General features: G+C 39.4%; 1 pseudogene; it reads left to right on the top strand.

The window, feature by feature from the left end:
• The first annotated feature begins 5,218 nt into the window (after positions 1 to 5,218).
• LOC149459619 (uncharacterized) lies at positions 5,219 to 10,402 on the top strand (annotated as a pseudogene).
• The last annotated feature ends 8,059 nt before the right edge of the window (positions 10,403 to 18,461 follow it).

Raw genomic sequence — 18,461 nt, 5'->3', positions numbered from 1 at the left:
AGTGAGGCCGACCTCGTCATTTCAGTCTCCCATCAGGTACGTGACAGTACCAGTCAGCCAATGATGGAGTCTGAAAGGGAGCCCTCTGCATTAGGGGACATTTGTCAATCAGTATCTGCCTTGTTTTACTTGGTGCAAGATTTGCAGAGAAACTTTGAGCATCTGGAGAGTCAACTGCTAACCAAGTCTAATGACCCCACAGATCTCACTGCAGCCTCAGATGTAACCACTCAAACAGAGTTCAGTATGATCTTTGGAACTCCTTCCCTGCCGGAAACCCGGGTGCCTACGCCTGAGTTTTTCACGGGAGACCGCAGGAAGTTCAGAACTTTCCGTAACTCCTGTGAGCTATATTTTTCCCTGCTTCCAAGGACCTTTACATCACCAAGCACCAAAGTGGGGTTCATCATCACACTTCTTAGGAATGAACCCCAATCCTGGGAACACCACTTTCGTGAGCAACATGATCCAGCTCTCACTAAGGTGGACTCTTTTTTCACAGCAATGGCACAACTCTATGCTGAACTGTTCCTGCGTCAGACTGCTGAATCCATGCTCAGCAATTTACAGCAGGGCCAAAGGCCTGTTGAGGAATATGTTACCGATTTCTGCATCTGGAGTTCCGATACTCAATGGAATGAGTCTGCTCTCCGCTACCAGTTCCATCTTGGCCTGACACCCTGAAAGATGAGCTTGCCCAAGTGGAGGTACCAATCAGGCTGGAGAACCTGATAGACCTGACTATCCACATTGACCGTCGGATTCGGGAAAGACAGGATGAGAAACTAACGGGGAGATTCTGATACAGTTGTGTCCAAAATTATTCAACCCCCACTGAAATTGAGTGTTTTGGCCAGTTTGACATTGCTTTTGATCATTCAGTCATCTTGCTTACATTTACATTAAAGAGGCACTTGTAGGTCAGACAAATATAACATAACAGTTATAATGAAATAACCACAAATGTCTTTTCTGTGCTCACAGCATTATCAGTTTTATTCAACCCCCAAGTGACATTCAATCTTAGTACTTAGTACAGCATCCTTTTACAGTTATAACAGCTTTTAAACGTGAAGCATAGCTTGACACAAGTGTCTTGCAGCGATCTACGGGTATCTTCGCCCATTCTTCATGGGCAAAGGCCTCCAGTTCAGTCACATTCTTAGGCTTGCGCACTGCAACTGCTTTCTTTAAGTCCCACCAGAGGTTCTCAATCGGATTTAAGTCTGGTGACTGCGATGGCCACTCCAAAATGTTCCAGCCTTTCCTCTGCAACCATGCTCTAGTGGACTTGGAGGTATGCTTGGGATCATTGTCCTGTTGAAAGGTCCAACGTCTCCCAAGCCTCAGGTGTGTGACGGACTGCATCACGTTTCCATCCAATATCTCCTGGTACTGAAGAGAATTCATGGTACCTTGCACACGCTGAAGCTTCCCTGTACCTGCAGAAGCAAAACAGCCCCAAAGCATGATTGACCCTCCACCATGCTTCACAGTAGGCAAGGTGTTCTTTTCATCATAGGCCTTGTTCTTCCTCCTCCAAACATAGCGTTGATCCATGGGCCCAAACAGTTCTAATTTTGTTTCATCAGTCCACAGAACACTATCCCACAACTTTTGTGGTTTGTCCACATGGCTTTTGGCATACTGCAGTCGACTCTTCTTATTCTTTGGAGACAGCAAGGGGGTACGCCTGGGAGTTCTGGCACGGAGGCCTTCATTACGCAGTGTGCGTCTTATTGTCTGGGCTGAAACTTCTGTACCCACATCTGACAAATCTTTTCTCAGTTCCTCAGCAGTCACACGGGGACTTCTCTCCACTCTACGCTTCAGGTAGCGCACAGCAGTCGAAGTCAGCATCTTCTTTCTGCCACGACCAGGTAGCGTTTCAACAGTGCCCTTTGCCTTGAATTTGCGAATGATGCTTCCTAAGGTGTCTCTTGGTATGTTTAACATCTTTGCAATCTTCTTATAGCCATTGCCCTTCCTGTGAAGAGAAATCACCTCTTCTCTTGTCTTCCTGGACCATTCTCTTGCCTTCACCATGTTTGTAACCACACCAGTAAATGTCTAGAAGGAGCTGAGTATCACAGTCATTTTAAAGCTGCCTAATTGGTGCTTATTATGCTTGATTGCTGCTCGGTGACATCCACAGGTGTTTTCAATACCTGATGGAAAGCACCTGTATGAACCTCTGTTCTTCAGAGTGGTAGTCTTTAAGGGGTTGAATAATTGTGGCAATGAAGAAACCACATAAGAACCATTTACTACTGTATTACATAAACAATTGATGTCATTTTAGTTGCATTTGGGTAGTTACAACGTCCTTGTAGGATTTGATTCTGAATACAATTCCAAATGTACACTATAGTCCCTAAACCCCTTTACAGCATTGGGGGTTGAATAATTTTGGACACAACTGTATGTTCAGAAATGGGGACTCCTGTGCCCTCTACAACTGCTGTTCCATCAGAGTTACACATTAATAAAAGAAAACATCTTAATCCATCTAGAACAGCAATGGGCAAACTACGGCCCGCGGGCCGTTTACGGCCCGGCAGACCTTTTAATCTGGTCCGCGGAGCGTGATACTGTCAGGATTGCTGTCAGGATGTGTGTAGGCGGGGCAGCGTGACAAACGTGAGGGGAGCTAGGCTCCTCTCACAGTCCGAAAAAAGGGGGGTTGTGAAAAGAAATTCACAGAGAAAGTGGCTACATTATGAACAGAGTGTGACAATCAGAAAAATTTCCAAAAATTATGCTTTATTACATATACAAGTTTGACATTTGGGCAATCGCCCTGGTTTACCATCACCTCAGTATGAGACAATGCACACAGACCTAAAACCATATAAAATGACACCAAGACCGGTCCAAATAATTGTGCAACAAAGACAGTGACTACTAGAGCCTAAAGTCTTTGTAGCACTGGTTCACAGGTGAACACTTCCCACAGGAGGTGTATGCAAAAATTATACCATAGGTATACCATGTAACATGTTGTAAATATGTAGACATATGCTACTACCAAAATGGTTATATCCCAAGCAGGGAGTGTCAAAACATTACACTATAGATATAAAATATCACATGTATGCAGTGCAGCAAGCACAGTATGCGTCAAAAAGAGAAACATGCCTCTAGGCCTATAAGAGACAAGAAAAAATGAATGTCATATATAAAATGCAGTACACTCCTATGCCGGCACATGTGGTTGGGGCCCATTCATCTGTAATATAAGCGACTGTTTCCTTAGGGGACATTAAAATTAAGTTTCGGGAACATAAAAAGCTTGTCATTAAACGTCTTAATCGGAAATGGGATGTATGCTTCTTGGAAGCCTACATTAGACAAAGTATTATTCCACGTGGTTTGAGAAGTAAGGTAGTCCCAGCTGAACATTTACATAATGAAAGGTTTCTAGAGAAATGGAAAGTGCTATGCATAGAACATGGGATTAATGGTATGAAACTTATAGTTGAGGAGGAAAAATTACAACTTGAAGAATTAGATCAAGCTATCAGTAAAAGTGTATCTGGATTAGATCCCTTTAAAAATCAGGAGAACTTTGAAAGATATAATGAACAACTTAAAAAGGAAGTTGAAAAAGTACAAAAAAATCTTAGAACTACTAAACAAACTAAATTTAGACGCGACCTTAAAGATTGGGAAACAGGTGAGATATTTGATCTCACTACAAAAAGAAGTAGAAGTCGATCTAAACGAAGAGTATTTCGTTCACACTCTAGATCAATGGGGGAAACCATGTCTAGTGAAAGTGAGTCTGAAAATCTAGGGAAATCTGTTTCTTTTTTAGACAAACAAGATGGAAAACCTCCTCGCACCAATCAATTACAGATGGGAAGAGGATCCAAAAAGAAAGTAGAGGAATCCTTAAAAAACAAATATCAGGAAGACAAGGGCAGAACAAGAAGTCAGAGGAGGTAGTAGATGGAAGTATTCATGATAAAAAGGTAATCAATTTGGCTAATTTTCCACTCAAAAGGGAACATGTCTCTTTACTAAATAAGGGTATGTCCTTTTCACCAGTGACCCCCATGGATGAGTTCGAGGTATTTAAAGATGTCAATTTATTTTTAAGAAAAGTTTTCTTGAGAATGATACATGGTAATCCCACTATTTTGGAGGATATGGCCTCTGACTCATCCATGGAGGATCGCAAGATGCTCGATGTGTTGATATCTCTCATGGAGGAAAGTGAGGATGGTGATGAGAACGAAATAGATCTGGATAATCACAGCAATGTGATTAGAAAAGTCGATCTGAATATTAGATCGACAAAAATGCCGAAAATACATTCCAACATGAGGATCTCGACATTTCTAGATTTTGTTGCTGACGATCTTAAAAATCTTGAGTGGAAAATGCCAATTGGTGATAATCTTACAAAAAAAGAAAGAAAAGCCCTCAAAGAATTAAAAGAGACTAAGAATATTGTAATTAAGAGAAGTGACAAAGGGGGTAATGTAGTTATTTTAAATGAACAAAACTACGTTAAAGAGGTGAAGCGCCTATTAAGTGATCCATCTACATATAGGAAAGTAGCCACTAATCCTTTTCATGTGGTGGCGAAAAAATTAAATTCCATCTTAACATTGGGAAAAGAAGTGGGTCTGTTAACCAAAAAAGAGTATGAATATCTGAGAACTGAAGAATTTAACTATCCTACCTTTTATATTATCCCTAAAATACATAAAAATCAAGAAAATCCTCCGGGTAGACCGATTGTTTCTGCCATTAATGGTCCCCTAGATAAAACAGGGAAATATATAGATCTGTTTCTCAAAGATATGGTTCCTAATCTCCCCTCTTATGTAAGAGATACTAAAGATGTGTTGGCCAAGATTGAAAATATGATTATTAATGAAAATTCCATTCTAGTGGGAATAGATGTGGAATCACTTTACACTTCTATCCCACATGAATGTGGTGTGAGATCGGCTTCTTACTTCCTTGATAAAACATACCCTACTTTAGGAGGACAGAATGAATTTATTAGTGAGTTGTTGGACTTTGCATTACGAGATAACTTTTTTCAATTTAATAATACCTTTTATCAACAGACTAAAGGTACTAGTATGGGAGCACCGTGGTCCCCGGCCTACGCATGTCTACATTTGGGTTTCTGGGAGGAGCAGGTTGTCTTCAGATCATCAAGGTTTCTTGTTAATGTCCAGATTTGGTTAAGATATATAGATGATGTGTTCCTTGTATGGAGAGGAACATCTGAGGAATTAAAACTATTCATGGAGGAGTTAAATCAAAACTCCTTTAACATTGGACTTACATATTTATCTGATGAAAGGTGTATTTCCTTTCTGGACTTGGAAATTAGACTTGAAGACGGAAGACTCCTCACAAAAACGTATAGGAAACCAACTGCTGCCAACACCCTATTAGAGGCCAGAAGCTATCACCCACGTTCACTGATTTCAGGGATTCCAGTGGGACAGTTTTTGAGATGTCGGAGAAATTGTTCGAACATTAATGACTTTAGGATGGAGGCCCAGGACCTCTATAGAAGATTTAGGGAAAGGGGATATTCTCACTCTCAAATTAGAAAGGCTCGGAGACGGGCATATCAAACTGACCGTAAGGATTTATTATCTCCCAAAAAGGATGAGAAGGTTAAATTAAGTGAGCAACCTGTCAGAATGATAACCCAATTTGGAGCCCAATGGCAAGATGTAAAACAAATATTAGAAAAGCATTGGAAGATTTTAACTCAATGTCCCAAATTGAATAAGATTGTAGGTGAACGCCCTCAAATGGTAGCTAGAAGAGCACCAAATCTTGGTGATCTCCTTATTCATTCTGACTATCAACCGTTAAAACAAACAACATGGTTAAAATCACGTACTAAGGGGATGTTTAAATGTGGAAAATGTCAAATTTGTAAATATGTGGACCGCACGGATTCCTTTTATGACTCAGGAAATAACACTCATTATAAAATTCAAAGTCTTATAAATTGCTCCACAGTGAGAGTGCTATATATTTTGACCTGTCCATGTAAAAAGATGTATATTGGTAAGACCAAAAGACAACTTAAAGTACGAATAGGTGAACATCTTAGAGATATTAGATCAAATGATCCTGAAAGCAATCTTGCTCAACATTATGCTAAATATCATGGAGGTAAACTGGATGGCACAAAAGTGAAAGGTTTCTATGCATTGCACTTTCCTCAAAGGAGAGGTGATTTTGACAGAGAACTGCTAAAAAAGGAGAAATATTGGATATATAAACTTGATACAATGTACCCAAAGGGGTTAAATGTGGAATGTGATCTCCAAGTATTTTTGGATAAATAGATTTACATAGTTATGTATCCTTATGTTGCCATGCGTCAGTTGATCTATGGCATTTTTCTGTCTTCACTAATGGGTGAATTATATGTCAAAGAATGAAGGTAAACCTTTTGGCATCTGGGAAATATTGATGACCTGATGATATAAACCTGAATATAGGTCTAAAAATGTAAAAGGACCGACTGCTGAGCTAACTATGCCCTTCCCTCTTAATAATAATGATACCATTAAATGGGTATTTGAAGTCTAGGTATCTTTGGCAATATAATCCACAGTGAGATTCGTTAATTAACATTGCCATCTTGTGGTGGCTTTGTGGTAATTCATACTGTACTTTTAGGAACTGTTGATTTAATGAATAGGCCTGGTGATTCCTTCACTAAACATTGCCATCTCTTGGTGAAAGTATGGTAATTTTCCAATTGATTAGTATATACATTTATGGTTTTTTTGATTTGTGTATGCATTGTTGAAATTGTCAAGCCTTTCCTCTCTCTGATATTTCCAGTCGCTTGTTCTTTTAATTGAATTTAATAATGACCAGCAGCTGTGCTAAGTATTTAGCCCCCCTTTTTTTCTTCCAATGGGAATAACTGCAAGTTAATTTTTGCATAAATGGGTGGGTCTTAACCCACTATAAATAGAAAATTGGAATGCAGGAATCTCATTGGTCCTGACGAAGCTGAGTGAGATACGCCCATCGGCGAAACGCGTTGACGTCATACGTCAGATACGTCACTTCCGGTCATGCGCACTAGGTGGAACGCACGCTGACCTACAAGGAGGAAGCCATCTTCACATGCCATGAGGCAGGCTTAAGCAGCACAGGCGCCGAGAAGAGGCTGGAACCCACGGTATATCGGCTGATGTCAGCGGTTGTTCCCTGGCCTCTCTGGCCTTGTAAGGCAGTACCTATGAAGGACATCTTTTCCTCTCCTACTATCCATTGCGCAGGTGGTGAGTGGATTGTTACAGGACACTAGTTATATGGTCCTCTGTGATCGATATAACCTATACATCTTACATAGAGTAAAGCTCTTCCAGTGACTTTCCACATATTGTTTGTTTCACTACAGGATGGGGACATCATGGTGCTTTTCATAGGAAACAGGATATACTACATGTATCTCAACAGGCAGAAGATTTATTGGGATTTGTCTTGTTTTCCTTACAGAAAGTGGTGTGTAGTCCACATATAGTGGTGAAGAAACCATTTCAAGCAGTGCTCTGCTATTTGCATCTATCCTTCCATCCTGGTAACAAATGGGGCTTATTCTCATTTAAGAGCCCTAAGGAAACAGTCGCTTATATTACAGATGAATGGGCCCCAACCACATGTGCCGGCATAGGAGTGTACTGCATTTTATATATGACATTCATTTTTTCTTGTCTCTTATAGGCCTAGAGGCATGTTTCTCTTTTTGACGCATACTGTGCTTGCTGCACTGCATACATGTGATATTTTATATCTATAGTGTAATGTTTTGACACTCCCTGCTTGGGATATAACCATTTTGGTAGTAGCATATATCTACATATTTACAACATGTTACATGGTATACCTATGGTATAATTTTTGCATACACCTCCTGTGGGAAGTGTTCACCTGTGAACCAGTGCTACAAAGACCTTAGGCTCTAGTAGTCACTGTCTTTGTTGCACAATTATTTGGACCGGTCTTGGTGTCATTTTATATGGTTTTAGGTCTGTGTGTATTGTCTCATACTGAGGTGATGGTAAACCAGGGTGATTGCCCAAATGTCAAACTTGTATATGTAATAAAGCATAATTTTTGGAAATTTTTCTGATTGTCACACTCTGTTCATAATGTAGCCACTTTCTCTGTGAATTTCTTTTCACAACCCCCCTTTTTTTGCATGTCTTTTTTGGCTACTGAATGGAGGCCATCTACTGGGTGATATGGTAATTTATTATACAACCTCTAAATAACTATCTTTAACTAATCCTCTCACAGTCCGCCCTGAAGACCGGAACGGCGCGGGAACACGGCGAGAGGAACGCGCGGAGCAAAGGTAAGTAAATTGACACAGGGGGGACTTGGGGACTTAATATGGGGAATGAATTACTATAGGGGGGATGAATTACTATATAGGGGGTGAATTACTATATGGGGGGGTGAATTACTATGGGGGATGAATTACTATGGGGGATGAATTACTATATGGGGGATGAATTACTATGGGGGATGAATTACTATGGGGGATGAATTACTATATGGGGGATGAATTACTATATGGGGGATGAATTACTATGGGGGATGAATTACTATATGGGGGATGAATTACTATGGGGGATGAATTACTATGGGGCATGAATTACTATATGGGGGATGAATTACTATGGGGGATGAATTACTATATGGGGGATTAATTACTATGCTTACTATGAGGGAATATTACAATACTTACTATGGATGACACATACACATCATTCATCTACTCTTGGTCCGGCCCCCGGGTCCAATATATGAACCCATGGCGGCCCTCAAGTCAAAAGGTTTGCCCACCCCTGATCTAGAAGGAGCTTTTGGAGACCACAGTTGTCCGCTGCAGAATATATTTGACGACAGAAGTTCAATCTCTGTCTCTACTGTGGTGACGCAGGTCATTATGTAGTGACATGTCCAATAAGACCCCATAAGCCCTCTCCCAGCTGGTTCTACAGTATATGATGCATCCCCAAGGAACAAGCCGAACTCATCTCTCCTTCCACCTTCAACTACAACTGGCCGAAAGGACGATCACGGTCCCGGCCATTATAGACTCAGGTGCTTGTAGTTGTTTTATGGATACAAACTTCACTACCCAGAATAAGATTCTGCTCTGTACCAAGGCACAAAGACTTTTGGTCCATCTAGCGGATGGGTCGGTATCAGTTCTGGCCCTGTGACACAAGAGACCGTGCCAATGTTATGCCTCACCTCCTCAGGACACCAGGAATTTCTGTGTCTGGATATTATTACTTCCCCGATATTTCCAGTTGTTCTCGGCATGCCCTGGCTAAGAGCACACAACCCAACCATCAATTGGTTGTCTGGAAAGATCCTCTTTCCTTCGGAATACTGTCTGAATTGCTGCATTCCTAAAGAACCAAGCACAGCAACCCCTCTTCTTAGTATTCACTCTGATCCCGAGACCATGAAACTCGTTCCTGTTGTTTACCACGATTATCTGGACGCATTTAATAAAAAGAGTGCCAATACTCTTCCTCCACATTGCTCCTATGATTGTCCGATTGAGCTCCTGCCCGGCGCCGAAATTCCTTTCGGACGAATTTACCCCCTATTGGAAGTATAATTAGAGGTCTCCGGGGTTATATTGAGGAGAGTCTGGAAAAAGGGTTTATTAGGCCTTCTACATCACCAGCAGGAGCTGGCATTTTCTTTGTTGGGAAGAAGGATCACACCCTCAGACCTTGTGTGGACTACCGTGACCTGAATAAGATAACGGTCAAAAATCGTTAACCCCTTCCCCTAATTCCTCAGTTATTCCAAAGGCTATGAGGAGCATGTTTCTTCTCAAAACTGGATCTGTTACAATCTAGTTAGAATTTGCAAAGGTGACCAATGGAAGACGGCCTTTCGAACTCTCTTCGGGCATTTTGAATACCTGGTGATGCCTTTTGGTCTCTGTAGTGCCCCAGCAACCTTCCAACATTTTGTAAACAATACACTTCGGGACTATTTGGATCTATTCCTTATCGTTTACCTGGATGACATCTTAGTTTTTTCCAGTTCAATAGAAAGACATCAGGATCATGTAAAAAAGACTCTGGATAGATTATGCCAACATCACCTTTACGCAAAGGCTGAAAAATGTAAATTTGAGAAACAGTCTATTCAGTTCCTCGGACTTGTGATCACCGAGGGCATTTCTATGGACCCCCAAAAGGTGTCCTCTGTATTAGAATGGCCCGTTCCTGGTAACAGGAAAGCAGTGCATCGTAGGATTCGCAAATTTCTACAGGAAATTCATAAACAACTTCTCTGGAATCATCGCACCAGTAACACAGCTCACCAGGCAACATATTCCCGTCAGGTGGACTCCTGAGGCCCAAACAGCCTTTGAACAATTAAAGACCTTGTTCACCTCCGCACCTATCCTGAAGCACCCAGATCCTGCTCTAGCCTTTGTCCTCGAAGTGGACGCTTCTGAGAATGCTGTAGGAGCCATTTTGTCACAAAGACAGGGACTCAAATCCCTTCTGCACCCTGTTGCATTTTTCTCCAGGAATGAAATGCCTCTGAAAGAAACTATGATGTGGGAGACAGAGAGCTGCTAGCCATCAAGGCAGCACTTGAGGAATGGCGCTACTTACTGGAGGGAGCATCCCATCCTATTATCATCTTCACATACCAGAAAAACCTTAAATATCTGAAAACGGCAAAACATCAAAGGCCACAACAAGCGAGATGGGTGCTATTCTTCTCCCGCTTTGTCTTTCATTTGACATACCATCCTGGATCAAAGAACAGTAAACCCGACGCACTCTCCCATATGTTTCCTGACCCAATCGTACAGTCTGAACCTGACATGATTTTTCCAGCCAAGAACTTTTTACTTCTGCAGTCAGACCTTGTAACACAAATAAGAGAAGTGGTGGACAATCATCCACCCTCCATAGATATGCATCTTCAGCTAAAGGACGGTCTGCATTTTCATAAGGAACGAATCTTTTTGCCCGAAGAACTCAGGACTCTTATCCTCAAAAAGGTGTCACGGACACCCCTTAGCGGGTCACTTCGAAATCCACAAGACCTCAAATTTGGTCTCTCGTTCCTTCTGATGGCCAAACTCAATGAAATATTGCCAGAACTATGTGAAATCTTGTGCAGTTTACTTTAGAAACAAATCTGACAAAGCCAAGACCTGGGGCATGTTGGAATCTTTGCCCATACCGGAAAAACCTTGGAATATGATCTCCATGGATTTTATTGTGGAACTTCCCCCATCGGAGGGATTCACCACTATTTTTGTAGTAGTTGACCGCCTATCAAAGATGGCTCACTTCATTCCCTTTAAAGGGACTCCTTTCACCATGGAAACTGTTTTTGCCTTCATCAAAGAGATAGTTAGTTAGATTGCATGGCATTCCTATCAATATTGTATCCGATTGAGGAGTACAATTTAGATCCAAGTTCTGGAAAGCTCTGTGTGAGGCGTTAAATATCGAATTACGCTTCTCCTCTGCATATCACCCACAAACAAATGAACAGATGGAGAGAACGAACCAAACTCTGGAACAATACCTCTGATGCTTCTCCTCATATTCACAGAATGACTGGATATCTCTCCTTCCTTTAGCGGAGTTCGCATACAATAATTCCATTTACTCGGCTACCAAGCAATCCCCCTTTTACTCCAACTATGAATATCACCCCTCCTTCCTTCTGGAAATACCAGTGGAACCCACTATCCCGGCAGTACAAGAAAGGATGGAGTTCCTCAGGAGGAACGGTGAAATATTGCAAAAAACTATTTCTGAAGCTGAGGCGAAAAACAAAAGATTTTTTGACAGAAGGAGAAGGGGCAACTTAAAACTGAAACAAAGGGATAAAGTCTGGTTATCCATGGCAAAGCTAAAATTGAATTGCCCTTCGAGAAAACTTGGTCCAAGATACCTGGGACCATTTACTATTAAGGGAAAATTTAACACTGTAGCTTTCGAACTAAAACTACATGGTAATATGAAGATTCATAGGTGTTCTATTGCTCCTTGCTATTCCAAGTGGACTTCCCAATCGAGATCCGGAGGCGCTTGCCCCACTGCTGGTTGAGGGGAATGAAGAATACGAGGTTGAGGCCATCTTGAATTGTAGGAAGAGGGGCGGACAGACCCAGTTTCTCATTAAATGGAAAGATTAGGGTCCAGAGGATAATTCCTGGGAGCCATCCACTAATGTCCATGCCCCACGGATAGTTCAAGCCTACCTCCATCTTCACCCTGAAAAACGAGCCCTAGTGGGCATCCAAAGGCTGCCCCAAAGGGGGGGGGCAATGTAAGGGATTTCCGGCGAGACGAATTGCGATCGGAAATGAGCATGCGCATAGGAATTCACAGAGAAGAATTACTGGTTGTGCGCATGCATGCAGAAATGCGCAATCGCGCACACACACGGCGAAGATTGGCGCCAGATGGCTTTTTTAAAGAGCGTCTCTGCCCATGTTGAGTGCTGACTGGTCTTCACCTCCCCCGTGTCCTGCTTGTTCCTGTGTGATTCCTTTGTTGCTGACCCAGCTTGTTCCTCACCTGATTCTGATTGTTCTCCTGATTGATACTGGTTCCTGACTTCGGCTCTGCTCCTGACCTTGGCTTTCCTTCTGATTTCCGTGCTGCACAACTGTTGATGACCCTGGCTATTCTCATGACACTGCTCCGGTCTCTTACCCTCACTACCTGCCTTGCTCTGGTGCACGCCTGGCAATCTACAAGACCCACTCTGCTTGTTAGAGCTGCAAACAACTGCTGGCGCTCTTGTTCCCCTGGGTTCTAGACTCCCTCTGTTCCAACTCCAGTGGGGTCAGGGCTAGTGACACAAGTGAGGCCAACCTCGTCATTTCAGTCTCCCATCAGGTACGTGACATGTATAATTGTGCCTACCTCTCTGTTTATATTGCTCAAATACTTAAATTCTTTTCTCTTTTTTCTTTTTACTTTACTCTAAATAATTGTATTTTCTGAAATGTACATTTTACTTGTGCCTTTTTTCTGTTTTACATACGGTTTAAAGCTGTAATATCACTTTAAAGTCTATTTCTTGAAAAAAAAAATCGTTTGTAAACAAAAAAAAAAAAGGAACTGGTAAACTAGGTTAATTTCACATAGGTCAAGATCATTCCAAATACAACGTAAATTTGTGTGAATCTATCCAGAAAACCCCTAAACTAAAATATTTTATTGCCTATAAAAGTATGTTCTAAATAAAAATCCAAACACAATTTAAATTCATGTAGCTGTAGCCACTATTGATTTCAATAGGCAAATTTGAAACTAAGTTCATTCCAAATATAAATACAATCTTAAGAAATGTGGCATATCCACCAACAACTTGAAGAATTATTAGTAAACTTTTTAAATATTAGTGAAATGATTTGTTCATATAATATCATTTCTAGTTTGAGATTATCCCTTAAGAATACTAGAGTTAAAACATTAATTTTTTTCTGGAAAGCAGTTTCAAATATGGAATGTCCCTTTTCAGGTGCAAACAGGATGTAGTTTCATACAACCTGTAATGGGTAAGAATGGTGGGCGTATTACCATAATTTGCATTTGAACGGTGAGGAAGGGGTGTGTGTGGTTGATACTATATAAAAACAAACTGTACTTTAGTAACCTCACTGCTCTACATTTGCTGACCATCAATGAACAGTACTGTGACTATGGATGTTCAGGCAGATACAAGTCCTGAGGAGGTAAGTTGGATTATTTTGTCTATACTGAATCTTTTTTATGGTTGTTTTTCAGACTTTGAGGGACATAGCTGTGGCATTATTGTTTTTAAAGTTCATTGAAAGCATTATAGGCACACATTTTTAAAACAAATGTTTTGGTCTTATGCTGTGGCGTTCTTTGTAAAATGAAACATCATCTCATTTACTAATTATATAAGGTATTTATAGTGCCGCGCTCCTATTTATAAACATATATATATCTATATCCAATCTGTACTCATTCTGCTTAATTAATAATTATATAAATCAAATGTGAATCATAATGATAAGTGGTATTCCATAAACTAATATGATTAAGTAATTATCAATATATTGCCAATACACACATAAAAAACCTAAATTCATGTGATAAATAATAATCAATATTATTATTTATCACATTGATTATTATTTATCACATGAATTTATATAATTATTAATTAAGCAGAATGAGTACAGATTGGATATAGAGATATATATGTTTATAAATAGGAGCGCGGCACTATAAATACCTTATATACTGATCTGACACTACCAAGTGAGTTTGTGTAAGTGCCAGCGCACCAAACACCAAAGAACAGTAAATAATTGTTCAACACCCACTGAATGCTTCATTCATAATAGCTCACAAGGATTCACAATATACCCATCATCTCATTTACTAAGCTCTGGAGCCAATTCCTTTTCAAAATGCCACTGCACTTGCAAAGTCTATTTGCCTATAGAATCCTAATGAGTTGTGGCAAGAGTTTCTGTTTATTTGAGCTAATTGTAAAGTAATCAATATCCCGCTGTTATCATAGAAAAGAGTCACAGATAAAAATGAGATAACGTCAATATTTCAAACATAATAAAAGTGCATTCAAATGAAATTTAAGTTAAAAACAAAATTATACCCTTAACCATACATGTAAGCAGGTTGTTAGATGATGATTATTTCCTTTGCTTTGGGTTTTTTATGGTATGTTTTCTTCAGATATCCAAAGATGACCTATCACAACAATATAATATTCACCCCCTTTTTTGTATTGCAGATTTTTGACAGCAGACCATTCCATCAGCCAGCTTTGCTACCTGGATCAACTGCCCTGCCTGTGAGAACCTTAGAGGAATTACCAGCGGAAATGGAGGAAAGACTTTCTTTCACACCTGACAGCTATGAAGGGGAATGGATTTGTGGCACAGACCTAGTGCAAATGGGATCCAGGAAAAGGCCAAGACTTTTACCGCCTGATATTAAAATGTATTCCTTTATTGAGAAAAGACCCAGAAGAACTGCAGACTGTCCTTATGTGTGTTGTCACAAAATACTCCACATTGCAGGACAAACCAAACAAAATCAAACAAAAACTCTCTATCATCTGAACATTTATGAAAACACCAACACCGATGCACCAGAACAGCACTTAAAGATCCATCCAAAGAAAAGGCTGCTGAAGCGTTTCCTTACAAATGAGAATGAATGATGATTTTGTTGATTTGTTTATTTGTGAAAAAATAAAATGAAAAACAAATGTGATTGTTTTGTTTCCTTTGTATCTTTTTACAACCAAATATCAGACAACTCAATGCAGGCTTCTACAGTATGAAATGTGGTGCTTGTATCGTGTGACTAAAGAGCTGAAATTATTTTGGCAATTTAAAATCATATTTGTAAAAGTTAACGAACACCAATAAAAGAAAGTTTTTGAGACTGATTTGCTTATTAGGCAGAAAAGCAAACCACCAAAGCAGTTTTCTTAGAAATGTTGGAAAAATATGCGAAGGGAGAGTATAAGCTGGGCTTTCATTTAGGTTGTTAAAAGTAAGGGAAATATCCAAAGTTTATGGGTTAAATTAGGTTTTACTTCACAAGGGAAATTCACCCGGAGCTTAGTCAATGAGGTGAAGCTCTGCTGACTTCCATCACCCGACTTTGTGCAAGCCAAAATGCAATGTTTTTTCTTTCCCTTGCACGCCATTGGGTATTGTTTGCAAGGTTAAATTACACCATGGTCACTAAGCTCTGGGATAAATTCCATTGCAAAAGGCAAATTCTTGTGAAAAGTGAATGTCCTATTTGCCTTTAGTTAATCAGCCCCTCAGTTTAAGGGTTACATGTCTAAGAATGTCTCCTTAACTCGTCCCTAACCTCTTAATCCTAAAATCTAATACCTTAAAGTCCTAGCATTATTTGATGAAGTAAACCTGAACTTGGCAAACCAAAGTTAAATATAGTTTAACAGTAAACACGGTTTATGTCACTGAGATAAAGTTATGGGAAGATTGTTTTATCCTAATGGTTATCCTTCTAACACTATTTTTCAGCTAGTTCTTAAGGTGTAGGCCCTTTTATCTTTAACCTAAAAGTCTTCCGGTATAGGGGTAACTCCCCCTCTGAATAAATATTTCAGATTAGGGTTGACACCAACAGATAGACTCATCCCCTGTCTTTTTTGCCTCAGAAACTGAAGAAGGGTGTGGGCTATAGAGACAATCTGTCTTACATGTGAAATGCAATTTTAACATCTTCATCCCAGTGATTTGACAACAATTCACACCTGTACATTGAAGGATTAACACCTATGTGGACTTCCTGACACTAAAGACAGGATTATTTAAATAGGGGATGTGAAAGTTGTGGAAACACTCTGTTCTATTTTGCTCTGAGACTATCAGCTTTTGCCTCTTCATATTCTGTGATAATTGGATTAAGGTGTCTGTGCCAACAGTCTGGGCGACTTTAAGCTGCATGGGGAAGGTAAATTGAAGTATTGCAATATATTATAGATTATTTTAAGTGCCCATTGGAGAGCTGGCTGGTTATCTTCCGCTCAGCTGACTAGTCTAGTGTTTTAATAACACAACACAAAAATGATTAAATATTCTTAGCATATTATCACATCTGGCAAATGTGTGATTTCCACCTATATGAACCAACTTTGCTTACAATATTGTAATATACTATAGCAATGATGTATAATAAACTTAGCAGCCTTCTCAATACCAGCTTACTCTGTCCGAATTTAACAGATATTCAAGTTCAAACATGATGGTGTCAGCAATTATAATTCACTCCGTGGGTTAATTTACTTAAAAAAAAGGAACTGTTCAAATAGGTTAACTTCATCTAGGTCAAGTTCATTCCAAATACAACCTAAATTTGTGTGAATCTATCCAGAAAACCCCTAAACTAAAATCTTTTATTGGCTATAAAAATATATTCTAAATCCAAACACAATTTAAATTCATGTAACTGTATCCACTATTGATTAGAATAGTATAAGGGAAATGTGATACAAAGTTCATTCCAAATATAAATACAATCTTAAAAAAATGTGACATATCCACCAACAACTTGAAGAAGTAGTAGTAAAGCATTGAAATATTGGTGAAAATGATTTGTTCATATAATATCATTTCTAGTTTGAGATTATCCCTTCAGAATACCTAGAGTTAAAACATTAACTTTTTTCTGGAAAGCAGTTTCAAATATGGAATGTTCCTTTTCAGGCGCAAAGAGGAGATATGAAAAATGTGACATATCAACCAACAACTTGAAGAATGATTAGTAAAGCTTTTTAATAGAATAGTTATTTGTGAGCCACCAGGAGTTAACTAACTCTATTATTAGTGTTAATTGTGTGCTTAAGTGAATATTTATTAAATATTGGATCGCCAGGCACTAATTACACACTCTCTAGGTGTATGAAATTAAACTATGAATTCTTATACTGTACCGCGCTCCAATATTATCAACCTTTTGTGATTAACCTTTTTTGGTTGTGTGAATTTCTTAATATACCACCTATAATCCAATCATTACTTACTTCTATGGTGCTTAAATATACAATTAACATAAATTAATTTATAAATATGAATTAAAAAATTATATGTGATTATAACAAATATTAATAAAAAATTAATGAAAAATTGGAATGTCAATTCTATGTGAATAAAATAATAAAAAATTAATAAAACATTAAAAAAAAAAAAAAAAAAAAAAAAAAAAAGGGAATGTCAATTATTTTCTTTGAATTTGAGATGGTGTTGTTATTCAATTTAGTTAATGTGATAAGTCTGTGTTGGCAGCTTGAACCTCTCCCTCGTCTCCTCTCCTCTCTCCTCAGCTCAGCTTTCTCAATTGTGCTTTCTTCACTGGCTGCTTTGTTTATTCCTCCATATACGGAACATGCAGAGAAGGGAAAAGAAACATAGTGTCTTATCCGGGATATAAGTGATTTATTGCTCTTTGATCTCCCACTCACATTGTGTAAATGTAAATAACGCTTTGCATACAATGTATCAAGATCGTGCTTCAGACAGCCTGGCTGATGTGTTTGCTTGCAGTAAATATACTCGCCGTTCCTCTGTGGATGCGTGATAACGTCACCGCCCCTCCCCTACGCGTTACGCTACAGGGACTCATAGCTTCCTCTGGGGGATGTGGATTTGCATTCCATCATTCACAGAGGCTATTTATATCCTGCCGGCTCCATTTTTGCTGTGATTTGTTAACTATTCGTTACCTCTCCATTACTTTGGAGTTCAGACTATATCTCAATATTATTCATTGTATATATACAAAGTGCGCATCATCATCCTTCGGCTGTATACTTAATGCTTACATCCACACCCCTCACAATCTGGATTACAATCTTATATTTGATCATCTTTCCACAAAGTTTTTTAATAT

The sequence above is a fragment of the Staurois parvus genome, unplaced genomic scaffold, assembly GCF_062004578.1.
Source record: "Staurois parvus isolate SC_StPar_1 unplaced genomic scaffold, SC_StPar_1.0 ptg000251l, whole genome shotgun sequence".
Taxonomy (NCBI): Eukaryota; Metazoa; Chordata; class Amphibia; order Anura; family Ranidae; genus Staurois; species Staurois parvus.
Note: the sequence above shows the minus strand (reverse complement) of the source record. Positions and strands in the feature narration are given on the sequence as shown.